Source organism: Enhydra lutris, unplaced genomic scaffold (genome assembly GCF_002288905.1).
Source record: "Enhydra lutris kenyoni isolate GAN:26980312 unplaced genomic scaffold, ASM228890v2 scaffoldscaffold18, whole genome shotgun sequence".
Lineage (NCBI taxonomy): Eukaryota > Metazoa > Chordata > Mammalia > Carnivora > Mustelidae > Enhydra > Enhydra lutris.
In genome coordinates, this window is record NW_019154102.1 from 16463589 (window position 1) to 16476671 (window position 13083).

Sequence of the window (13083 nt, forward strand, 5' to 3'; positions counted from 1 at the left end):
CCCCTTAAGAGTTGCTGAGGGCCCAGTGGGGAGTGGGGGAGGGGGGAGGGGAGGATCACAATTTTGTCTTTGCCATCTCTGAAATCAAGCAGAAGTGTTAGAAACCAAGAAAGCCTCTTTGAAAAGTATTTTCCTTGATGTCAGGAAACTGTGGGATCATATAATCACATAAAAACAAAGATTTTTAATTCATTATCTGCCATGGGCTTAGTGCTCTGCTGGCTGCTGGAAAGAATACCACAGCAATATTTATTTTTTTCTGAGCCATTTGAGAGTAGCCAAGACACCATGCCCCCTTTTCTCTTAATACCTGTATATCCGATGAACAGGATATTCTCTTACACAGCCACAATACTTACGGGATTCAAGAAATTTGATACTGTTACAATATTTCTTTCTGTTGTACACCCTACATTCCAAATTTGTTAGTTGGCCGGGTAGTTCCTCTAAGCATTTCCCCCACTCTGGGGAAGAATCAAATCCAGCACCACAGACAGCTTTAAGAGGTCGTGTCCCTTTTGTTTTCTTTACTCTGGAACCATTCCTCAGCCATCCCCTCCCTGTTATGACACTGAAATGTTTGAAGAACAGAGGCTAATTATTTTTAGACTATTCGTCAATTTGGGTTCCTCACAAGTAGGTTCAAGTGATGCAGCCCCAGACAGAAGACAATAGAAGTGATGTTGGCTGATGTCCATCTGCCAATGTTCATCTTGATCAGCCGGTCACTGCGTGGTCAGGTCTCTCCACTGCATCCTTACCATTTTCTCCTGGCAACTAATAAGCCATCTGTGGGGCCGTATACCCTTCGAAGGGACAAGGACACACCACGCTAATGGAGGAGGCTACAGAGGGCAGTAGCGAGAACTGGCTTGAATCCTGACTCCCATCCATGAGCTGTGTGACCTTGGGCAAGTGACCTAACTTCTCAGATCCTCCATTCCTGATCTGTAAAATGGGATAATAACATTTCCCTTCCTGTTGTTGAGAGGATAAATAAATAAGTAAGGTACTCTGCACATAGGAGACATTCCATAAATTTAACCCACTTCTCATTCTCTTCCTCTACATTTTTAAAGTTACTTTGGGGATAGTGATTTGTTGCTCTCTTAGTATTGCTTTTAGTGCCATGAAGGGACACCACAGGCAAGCAAGTAATACAATGTGGCATAGAGCGAGTGGCATGAAAAACCAGCTATGTGGAACAGTAGGGGTGGCTCAGTCAGTTAAGTGTCTGCCTTTGGCTCAGGTCATGATCTCAGGGTCGTGGGATCAAGCCCTAGGTCGGGCACCCTTCTTGGAGGGGAGCCTAGCCCTTCCCGTTCCCCATTTGTTCTCTCTCTTTCCAATAAATAGATAAAATCCTAAAACAACAACAAAAACTCAGATATGCAGTAGAGCCCCCCATAGGAGGAGTCTGGAGTTTGTTTGGGAATGCCAGGAGCAGGGGTTAGAGGCCGCAACACTGTGGCTGTCTTAAGGTGTGTGGTCATGCTCTGCTTGAGCATCAGCTGTAGGGAAAATGGCCAACAGGACACAGATTGTGAGACTGACATGGGCTCTGCAGCATCAAGGACCCAGGGGTTCCACCCCACGCCCAGGCCAGAGGCCAAGAGCGCAGAGCAGAATCTGCTTTCTCCCAGCTGTGTGTCCCCAGGAAAACCACCAGGCTTCTCGAAGCCTCCATTTCCTCATCTGTAAAATGAGGGGTTTTGACCAAATCTGTAGTTTTCAGTCCAGGCTGAGCATTAGAACAAGGAGGGGAATTTTAAGAAAATGTCAATTCCTGAGCCTATCCCCAGACCAATTAAATCAGAACCCAGACCAAAATTTTTCAAAAGTTCCCCGGGTGATTCTACTATAAGCCAAATTTGAGAACCACAGGCCTAAATTATCTTAAATGTCCTTCCTCGCCTTAAGTTTCTACAAGTCCGTGAATGGAATATTCTGAGGAACTGAGTTTTCTGGTGAACTTAGAATTCACCACCAGAAATTCCTTCTTGTTTCTATTCCTATTTTTGATAAATGTTTCTGAAGCAAATAAATCCAGATAATCTCTTTTTAAAATTTTTTTAAAAAGATTTTGTTTATTTATTTAACAGAGAGAGATCACAAGCAGGCAGAGAGGTAGGCAGAGAGAGAGGGGGAAGCAAGCTCCCCACTGAGCAGAGAGCCTGATGTGGGGTTCGATCCCAGGACCCTGAGATCATGACCCTAGCAGAAGGCAGAGGCTTTAACCCACTGAGCCATCCAGCCACCCCTAAATGTTTTAATTTTAAAAAGCCTAGTGTAGTTAGCATAGTATTACATTAGTTTTGGTTTTAGGTGTATAATATAGTGATTCAACACTTTCAGACATTACTCTGTATAAGTGAACTCGAATTCCCCATCATCTGTTTCACCCATTCCCCAACCCATCTCCCCTCTGGTCACCATCAGTTCTTCATAGTGAAGAGTCTGTTTCTTGGTTTGTCTCCCCCCCGCCCCCCGCCCTTTGTTCATCTCTTTTGTTTCTTAAATTCCACATATAAATGAAATCATATGTTATTTGTCTTTCTCTGACTGACTTATTTCACTTAGCATTATACTCTAGCTCTATCTACATTGTTGCAAATGGCAAGATTTCATTCCTTTTTTACGACTGAGGAATATTCCACTGTATATATACACCACTTCTTCTTTATTCATTCATCTATTGATGGACAAGTCCAAATAACCTTGAAGTTCCTTCCTACTTCCTAGTTTCTATGGCTACATGAAAAGGCATTCTGAGGAACTGGGGTTTTCTGGTTATTTAGAATTCCACCAAAACTTCCTTTTCGGTTTTATTCCCACTTTTGAAAACTGTTCTGAAGTGTACAGGTTCCTACCTAGGGAAATAAGGATAATATGTTCATAATATGGAGGCTACCACATGCTGTCTCCCTAACTTGGACAGATATTATTAACTGACGATAACCTCGCCAACTTACCTTAAAAATCCTTCTCAACCCTAGGCAGCCATGACCAATCAACTGACACTTGAGATGAAACCTATTTGCCATTCTGACTGTGGGAAACTTAGCTCAGTCTTTCTTTCCTGATGGGATATCTTTCAGGGTCAAAGGCAAGATTCCAAACAGCAGTTCCTCTACTCCAACTCCAAAGGCACAAGACTATAAAACAAGTGGTATAGGGGGCTATGATGAATGTATACTGACTCTGGAAAAACTTTGGGTATAAACGTATACAACTTTTTATAAAAGCATGGTTTCTTCCATTTACTTCTTTTACTTGAATTCAGAGAAGCAAGTTCTAGAGGAATAGTACAGCAAATAGAGTAAGAGTTAGAGTTCATATACTGATCCTGCCATTCACATGTTGGTCACTTTGGCTAAGTTACCCAAACTCTCCTCTGTAAAATGTGACTACTAATAGTATCTACCTCATAGGGTTATCTTGAAGTTTGAATGAAACAGTAGACCTAAAACCTAGGGTCTGACATACAATGAACTCTCAACAGTTGTTACCTTGTTAATAACATTTGAGGGTTTCGTTGAGTTAGGACTAGTGAACATTGCATGGAAGTGTTAGAGGTGGTAGAGATAAGAGATGTAACCCTATCTTGTGCCCCAAACACCAACTGGTGGCAAGAACATATGAGTCTGTGCATCCAAAGTGGGTTCTTGTCAGTGTAGTCTTGGGTGGCAGTGACCCACATCTAGGATGTGGTCATGGAAGCTTGGGGTAATCAACAGGAGCTGTGATACCCCAGAGGGGACATGTCGGAAATTAGTTGGTGTACTTTTTGGTTGACACCTCCCATTGACATTGGGAAGGGAATAGAAGCTAGGTGCCCTGCAAAATTTGGATTAGTCCCATACAACGAAAACATATCTCCTGTCCCACATGGCTGTTGAATGTTCTTCCAGACGAAACTTATTACAAATGTAAATGTAAGCCATACTTAGAACATCATAATCCTGAAAAAAAAGGTCTAAGAAGTTACTTAAGAGACCAGTAATTTAGAAGACCATTCCATAGAGAGAATCAAGCTTAAAAGGAAGAAAGATCATCTCTGGAAATTACTGTGTTATTTACTCACACTCTGCAGGTGTGAACCAGCTCAAGGCATTAAGCATTTCTAACTACAGATTCTCCTAAAAAGGGTTTCAATGTTGTTGGCCAGTTACTGTGCAATGAAACTAACTGAAAATCTGCAACAAGGATTTGAGATTTCTTCCAACAGACTTGAGCCAGATTGAAATAACAGATTCATGAAATACAGGGGTCTCATTGAATTTCATTGTTTTACAAAATTTAAAAATATTGTTATAATATTGCCATCTATATACATATTCTATTTTTTAAATAGTGCAATGATAAGAAATCTAGGTTGTAAGAATTACACTCTAAAATTTATTTTCTAGGTGTCTGTTCTTTTTCGAGAGCATTATTCTGATTCCTTTTCTGGAGGTCATCCACACCATTTGGCCTCTCTTCTGCCATCCACACAGGATACAGTCCCAGTTCTTTATAAGTAGTAGAGACTCTGTCACTAGAGCAATAACCCCAGTCTTAAAATAGGGAACCATATTGAGGCTGTCCTTATAAATAAGTCCCAGTTCATTTATGACTTTGAGTCTGTAGCTTGTCTTAGTCTACTATCTCTATTTTAATCATGGTGGTTTTGTTCTTTCTCTTGGATAGAGGTGAGTGTTCTGTTGATAGTGTAACATTAGCAGCTCTGATCTCTGAAATCCGAAATGTCTTCCTTATCAGTAGGTGCCAGCAGCTGGAGGACATGCTTGAGTCTTGATGTTTTGAAATACATGTTACTTTATTATAAATTATTACCTTTCTTTTGATCCTTTTTGCTAAGAGTGGTTCTCAATGGGGGACAGTTTTGTTCCCCAGAGGACATTTGGCAATATCTGGAGACATTTTTGGCTATCATGACTGGGGGTAAGGTATTGCTGGCATGAGTGGGCAGAGGCAACCTGCCCTGTAGCATATAGGACAGTGTCAGCAGGTTAAAAAAAAAACAAAAAACCCTGTGTTAGAGTTAGGGTATTACGTTAATTACATTACCTTGTGTGTAGATAGTTTATGTCATCCTTGAATTTTATTTGGCCTGTTGAGAGTTTATAAAATGTTTGTCATACAAAAATGTTCTAAACCACTGGCATAAATCAAAATAAGAGGACATAGTCGGTAGACTTCTACCAAAGAACTTGACCTAGATACATAAGTAGAAAATGACTTTTTTTTTTTTTAAGATTTTATTTATTTATTTGACAGAGATCACAAGAAGGAAGAGAGGCAGGCAGAGAGAGAGAGGAAGGAGAGCCTGATGCGGGGCTCGATCCCAGGACCCTGGGATCATGACCTGAGCCGAAGGCAGCGGCTTTAACCCACTGAGCCACCCAGGCGCCCCAGAAAATGACTTTTAAAAAAAGATTATTTATTTATTTGAGAGAGAGAGAGAGAGAGAGAGATGTGGGGCTTGATCCCTGGACCCTGGGATCATGACCTGAGCCGAAGGTAGACACTTCACCGACTGAGCCATCCAGGTGCCCCAAATAGAAAATGACTTTGAAAAAGTTTTCTGTCCTTTAATCTCATGTGGAAGCCAAAGGTCAAATGTGAAACTCCAGGGCATCCCAACTGCTGAGTTTCCAACCTTCCAGCTGTATTTCTTGAACGTCTGTCACCAAACAATCTCGTTTCTGAAAATATTTGTTCTGCACCTGGTGAATCCAGTCTTCTCCCCTCCCATTTTGATGCTGCATTTTTTGAACCCTTGGGAGGGTCTAAGTCCTCCCCAAGGTCGGGTAGAAACACTTCCCTCTCAGTCAGCACCCAGCTCTGAGTGAGTCTCTGTCAGTTTCCAACCTAGAGGAGCACAGCTGCAAGAAGGCCGCACAGGCTTCCTCCCTGGGCCACAAATATCTCGAGAAGAATGTCTCAGAATTATGTAAAGGCGTGGCACTTAGTGTGGCTAATATGTGGGAGAAGCGGGTTTGTATATAGTACCATTTAGCACATTCCTTCCCAAGATGCGTTAGGAAGCCTTCGCTACAAATGGCATCAAAAGGAATGAGATGGAAAATTCCAGAGTCTGCGAAACAAAAGGGGGACAGGAGCAGACTTTGGAGGAGTTTCTTAGGCTCTCTCAGAGCAGAGGTCCTCTCTGTAAAAGGGATAGGAAGCACCTAGCAGACGCCTGGCACACAAAAGATGCTCCATGAGCTGCTTTGGCTTAATAAATCCACTCAAGGCTGCATAGTAGGAGGGAAAGATGGCGCCCACCCACATCAGAACTGGAGTGAGCTCTACGTGAGTTACATACGTGAATTTAGCGTTAGGGAAGGGGCGCAGGCATTAAGCCAGCCCTATACTTTGAGCCACTTGGGGGCTACTTAATTAGACCTTCAACTATCTAAAGGTACCCTGAGGTCCATGGGTGTTCTTGCTATATTGTTAGATCATACATGCTTAATCTCAAATGATTATCATGATCACCCAAAATATAGGTGCTATTGTTCTTTTTAGTGGACGAGTAAAGTGAGGCTCAGAGCAGCGAAGTGATTTATCCAGGCTCAGGGTGGCGAGTCCACGGGGCCAGCTCAGGAGGAGCCCCGCCATGGCTCTTACCTGCTGCCTTTGTTCCTGGTCAGGGCCTCATCCCTTCCTTCTGCAGAAATCACTGCCTAAAGCCCACTCGCACACCTTTTGGGCCGGGAGGCTTTGGGAAGTCAGCCAGCCCTTCTCCAGGACTCAGCTCTTGGGGCGCTACGCTCACTCCTGCAGACAGACCAGCGCGAGGTCGGGGTGGGGGTTGGGGATACGGGAGGGGGATCCACCCTCCACCCCATCCCTCTCCAGCCTGTCTTGGCTCCCCACTCCCACATCTGCTTGGTGGAGAAATGGGTGGGGCCCAAAGAGCAGATTTACTGCGTCTCCTGTGCCTTGGGCTCCATCCCAGCCGCACGGAATTGGAGCGAGGACAAGGATGAATGTGTTTGGCTCCAGGCTCAGTCCCTGAGACAATTCATCTAGCACCTACGGTAATACGAGCGAGCTAATGCTGCCCGATGCGAGGCCCCGCGTGGGCTGCCGGGAAGATGCGGAGGAGGTGCGGCCTCCAGAAGACCCGCGCTTGCTCTCCAGCTGCTTGCAATCTAATTGTGGAACCCGAGTGGTTTCTTAAGACTCTCTTGAGGAGGAACGAGGTGGGGCAACTGAGAGATGAGGAACCCGAAAGGTCAAGTGCTCTGAGGTCACACAGCTAGCTAGCGAGGAACCGAATGACAGCTGCAGATTCTGTGACACCTACGTGAGCTCTTTTTTAAAAGCCTGTAGAAGAAGAAAATTTATTAATACAGCTAAGCAGGGGCACCCGGGTGGCTCACTTGGTTAGGTGTGGGACTCTTGATTTCAGCTCAGGTCTTGATCACAGGGTCTTGAGTTCGAGCCTGGTATTGGGCTCCACGCTAGGCATGGAGCCTACTTTAAAAAAGGAAAGAAAGAAAGGAAGGAAGGAAGGAAGGAAGAAGGAAGGAGGGAGGGAGGGTGGGAGGAAGGAAGGAAGGAAGGAAGGAAAGAAAGATTCAGCTAAGCAAGAAAGAAAAACAAAAAACAAACAACAACAAACCACCCCCAATCCCACTGTCCAGAGAAAACCACCATCACTCCACAGCTTTCTCTTTCTCTCCACAGATGTATGTGAACATGTCCACAGAATGTGTCATTATTTTATTGCTGTTCTGGAACAATCACCCCTACCCCACCTCCTTTACAATAGGCACTGGCCATTTAAATGACTCTCTGCAGGGGGCTGCCCCAGGGCCCTGAGAAGGGTTATTCCTCCCCCTAACCCCCCACCCCTGCAAGACCTGGGGCTCCAGGAGGGAGGAAGCTCTCCCCACAGGGTGTCAGGAGGTAGGTGGGTGAAGGGGACCCCTGGAGGGAAGAGAGGATCCAAGTGAATCTGGAGGGAGACGTTGAAGGTAGTGGGTTCAGGTGGAAGGATATAGACAAGGCTGTGCTTCCGCCCTCCTGTAGGAGATGGAAGGAGCTGGTGAGCGTGTGGCTTCATGGAGAAGAAAGGCCCTTCTCTGGGTTCTTTAGGTAACCAAAGCAACCAGCTTTCTGGCAGCTTCCCACACACCTCTGCAGAAGGCACTTGAGCCGGGAAGAAAGCATGAAGCCAGTGTTTTCTAAGATGAACCCCTGGGAACACATAGCCCACAAAAGTGTTCTCTGGAAAAGGGGTTGAAAAAAAGTTTGAGAAATGTGATCTATGATCACCCTACCTTGGAGAATCACAGTGCGCAGAAGCTCACCTGTGGCCCCGAGAAGAAAGGAGATCTCAATCCAGGGTTTCCCAAATGTGTTTTCTCAGAATAGCTTACTGTCTATGGAATTTCCCTCTTGCCCTGGGCCCAGTGAGGTTGGAGAAGACACCAGAGCCCCGGGCTGGGGGTCTCCCTCCTTAGGGCAGCTTCCTTATGGCAGTGGAAAGTCCCAGGCTGTGCAGTGTCAGGAGCCCACACCCAGCCCTAAGTCCATGCTCTCAAGGATTCCACCAGCTCCAACAGTTCTGTCTGTGACATTCATGCCAATCACATCTTCCAGAGAATGCCCAGCAGGTATGATGGCCTAGGCAGTGAAATCTGTTGGTTAGAGTCTCCCATTTATTCAACAAATAGTTCTTGAGTTCCTACTGTGTGCCAGGTACTGTTCAAGGCATTGAGGACTGATTGGTCATTGAGGAATGAATATGATCTTTTCTTATTGTTTTAATGGGGCAACAGACTATGAACAAGTATAGGACATAAAGGACAAACTGTCCTATATGTCACGTAAGGGCCATGAGGAGAAATAAAGTAGTGTAAGCACAGAGTGTAGAATGGGCAGACTGAGAGGAGATGCTGGTTTTTTAAAAAAGATTTTTATTTAGTTATTATTTGAGAGAGAGACAGAGAGAGCAGGAGCAAGGGAGAGGGGCAGAGGCAGAGGGAGAAGCAGACTCCACCTAAGCAGGGAGCCCGACGTGGGGCTCAATCCTAGGACCCTGGAATCATGACCTGAGCTGAAGGCAGAAGCTCAATGACTGAGCCACCCAGATGCCCTGAGGAGACACTATTTTATTTATTATTATTTTTGTAATTTTCCCTTAACAGGGTTTCTTGTTGATTAATAGAAACATGGTCTAACAAATTTCATTTGAGTACTACTTAACTCTTTCTGATCCAGTCTAGTGGTATTCTGGTTTTTGTTTTTTTTCTTAATTCCAGTATAGTTAGCATACAGTGTTGTATTAGTTTCCAGTGTACAATGTAGTGATTCAACAGCTCCATATATTACTCAGTGCTCATCACGATAAATGTCCTCTTAATCCCCCTCACCTATCTCACCCCTCCCCCTCCCACCACCCCTCTGGTAAGTTTGTTCTCTAGAGTTAAGAGTCTCTTTTTTGGTTTGTCTCTTTTTTCCCTTTGTTCATTTGTTTTGTTTCTTAAATTCCATGTGTGAGTGAAATTATATAGTACTTACCTTTCTCTGACTTAGTTCATTTAGATTTATACCTTCTAGATCCATCCATGTTGTTGCAACTGGTAAGATCTCATTCTTTTTAAGGCCGTGTAATATTCCACTGTATATACATATACCATATCTTCTTTATCCATTCATCTATCAGTGAACCCTTGGGTGTCTTCTATAATTTGGCTATTATAAATAAGAAGGGATAAAATTTTAAATAAGGTAAACTAGGAAGGCTTTTCTAAAGAGATGACATTTGAACAGAGACCTGAGATAAGCAAAGGTGAAACCCTGAAGAGATCTCAGGGCAGACTATTTCAGGTGAAGAGAACAGCAAGTATGAAAGTCCTGAGACAGGAACATGTTTGAGGAACAACAAGGAAGCCAGTGTGTCTTAAAAGGTGTAAAAGAGGGGGAGGGTAGGAGAAGATGAGGTCACAGAGATAGTGCAGACCAGTTATTGTAGGACTGTGTGACAGCCAGAGGAAGAACTTTGGATTTTATTTAGAGTGAGCTAGAAAGCTACTAGAGGAATTGAGCAGGGGAGTGACATGTGGTATAAGGGAGAACTTCTGCTTTCTAATGGGCATGAACAATTTTCTAAATGGTAAGAGCCCACTCTCTGCCTTTGAAAATAATAGAACTTAATGAAAATTGAGTTTTCATTTGATGACTGAAGGAAGATCTTACAAGGCCTCCGGATTGGTCAGTCATTCATTCTATATTTATTGAGCATCTACTATATGCTAAGCTCTGTGCTAGGTACCAGAGATACAAACGTAGTTGGTGAGAAAATATATATATATAATGTTTAGGTAATCTCTACACCCAACATGGGGCTTAAACTTAAAACCCCAGATCAAGAGTTGCATGCTCTACTAACTGAGTTAGCCAGGTGCCCCATGGAGTTGATAGACTTTTAGTTCCCAACTTGTGATACCAAAAAAAAAAAAAAAAAAAAAATAAAAATCACAATTACTTTGTCCCCCTAATTAAATAGAATTTCAAGCTCCTATTCCCCATGGTGGCATGGAATTCCATCTCAGTCATGTTTCAAGAGGTGGAAGTCCTCCCTTTCCTTTATGGTTCTAGATGTACCTAGTAATTCATAGGTGCCAGAGAGGGGAAGGGCCTTTGGTCTCCTTTCTGTCAGGGATAATGCCAAGATGCTCTTGACTGAAGCCCAGTGGTTTTCTCAAAGGCAAAAGCTCCATCCCTTTGTACCAACCAGGGCTTCCAAGATCCTTCCCTTGTTCCAAGATCACAGCTTTTAAGAATTCAATCTCTCTGCAGTCTCCTTACTACTCTCGGTGAACAAGTCACTGATTGTTGCCTCATGGATGCGCAAGGCATGGTGTGACCTTTGCTTAAGCCTCTTATAACCTTTGGTTAGATAGACAAGTGAACCAGTATTTATGGTAGGTGAGGCTGAGCTGGGTCGGTACAATGGGATAAACTCTAGAGTTACTTGCCTTAGAAGGAGTGAGCCAGTGTAGACTACACAACCCATGTTCTGTAGTTGTGTGTGTGTGGGGGGACACCTGGGTGGCTCAGTGGGTTGAGGGTCTGCCTTGGGCTCAGGTTGTGTTCCCAGGGTCCTGGGATGGAGTTTGGCATCAGGCTCCTCGCTGAGCGAGAAGCCTGCTTCTCCCTCTGCCTGCTGCTCCCCCTGCTTGTGCTCGTGTGCTCTCTCTGACAAATAATCAAAAAAATCTTTATTGTCGTGTGTGTTACATGATTAACACAAAAAAATATTCATTTTCAGTTTTGTGCAATTAGAAAAGGTCTGCAACAGACTCTTTCTGTTCATTGTGAAAGATGCTGAATTTATTATGACTGTAGAACAGAAACAGGTATATATATTTTTTCTGGGAGCTAGAAGGACTGGTAAGGATCACTTAGCTGAGATGAAAAAAGTGGTTTTGGGGTACCTGGTGGCTCACTTGGTGGAACACGTGACTATCATGACATCATAAGTTTGAGCCCCATTTTGGGGGTAGATTATACTTAAAAAAAAAAACCACTAAAAAATGAACTAAAAAAATGAAAACTGATTTTGTCTTTAACCTTTTGTCCTTAACATTGTCTCCTTGACCTCTCTTGGTCTTAGTGTTAGTCTCCTTGTCTGTTTTATACTTCAGAGAATAAGTATCCTCTACCATAGCCGGTCTTTTCTAGAAGCAATAACTGGTTGAACAGAATGTCATTTGTCTGTTTTTGCACCTCCTGACTTTCTTTGAGTAACTAGGGATGGAAACAAAGTTTCTCTTTCAGTTCTCCTTCAGTTTGCATCCTTCTTTACTCTTTGCCCCTCCTTTTTTCTTTCATTCTCCTATTCATTTACCAATTTATCACAAGGGATATTATATATATACATATATATATATGTATATATATGTATATATATATATATATATTTTAAAGATTTTATTTATTTATTTGACAGAGCTCACAAGTAGGCAGAGAGGCAGGCAGAGAGAGAGAGAGGAGGAAGCAGGCTCCCCGCTAAGCAGAGAGCCCGATGTGGGGCTTGATCCCAGGACCCTGAGACCATGACCCGAGCTGAAGGCAGAGGCTTTAACCCACTGAGCCACCCAGGTGCCCAGGGATATTATATTTTTTAAAGATTTTATTTATTTATTTAACAGAGAGAGATCACAAGTAGGCAGAGAGGCAGGCAGAGAGAAGGGAAAGCAGGCTCCCTGCTGAGCAGAGAGCCCAATGCTGGGCTCGATCCCAGGACCCTGGGATCATGACCTGAGCTGAAGGCAGAGGCTTTAACCCACTGAGCCACCCAGGCTTCCCTTGGTTTTGGTTTTTTAAGTAATCTCTACTCCCAGCATGGGGCTCAGAGTCCCAACCCTGGGATCCAGAGTCTCACGCTCTCCTGACTGAGCCAGCCAGGCGCCCCTCCAGGTTTTGTTTTAAAGATCACTTGAAACTCTGGGTGATGGGAGTCAGGCTGGGGTAGGTCAGCACTGGGCCGCACAACCTCACCTGCACCCTCCACTCAGCCCCTGAGGCTCCGGGTCTCCCTAGTTCAGGAAGCAGGGGTGCTGCAGCTAGCCGCCACAATGGCGTTTGTGCTCTCCTCTGTATGACACTCTCAGTAAAGGCTTGGACGTCAGCCGGCAGCCGTCCTGCGGCACTAATGAAGTTTAGGAAGTGCTTAGCTGCAAAGGGCACAGATCGGGTAATTGAATTGGTGTCAGACACAGAATGGCTTCGAGAGTCTTTTCTCTCTCATCTGGTAAGAGAAGCCTTTGCCCTCACATCCTCCATAAAAGCTCAAGGAGAAAAGGATGTTCACCAGCTATATATCAGGCCTGTCTACTGAGTAGGAGTTTTGGGAAACCATATGGAGAGGCACACTTTTTAAGAAGGCTTTGGGGACTGTTAATAGCAGGCTGGGCAGGGCAAAGGAAGAGGCTCTGGAGTGTGTTCCACAAGATGCTGCCAGGTGATAAAATATTAAAATTGATACCGACACTCACTCTTCAAGGAATGGTCTTAATGATTGTGTCAGATATCTGGGCTCTGTGGTCAAATGGACAG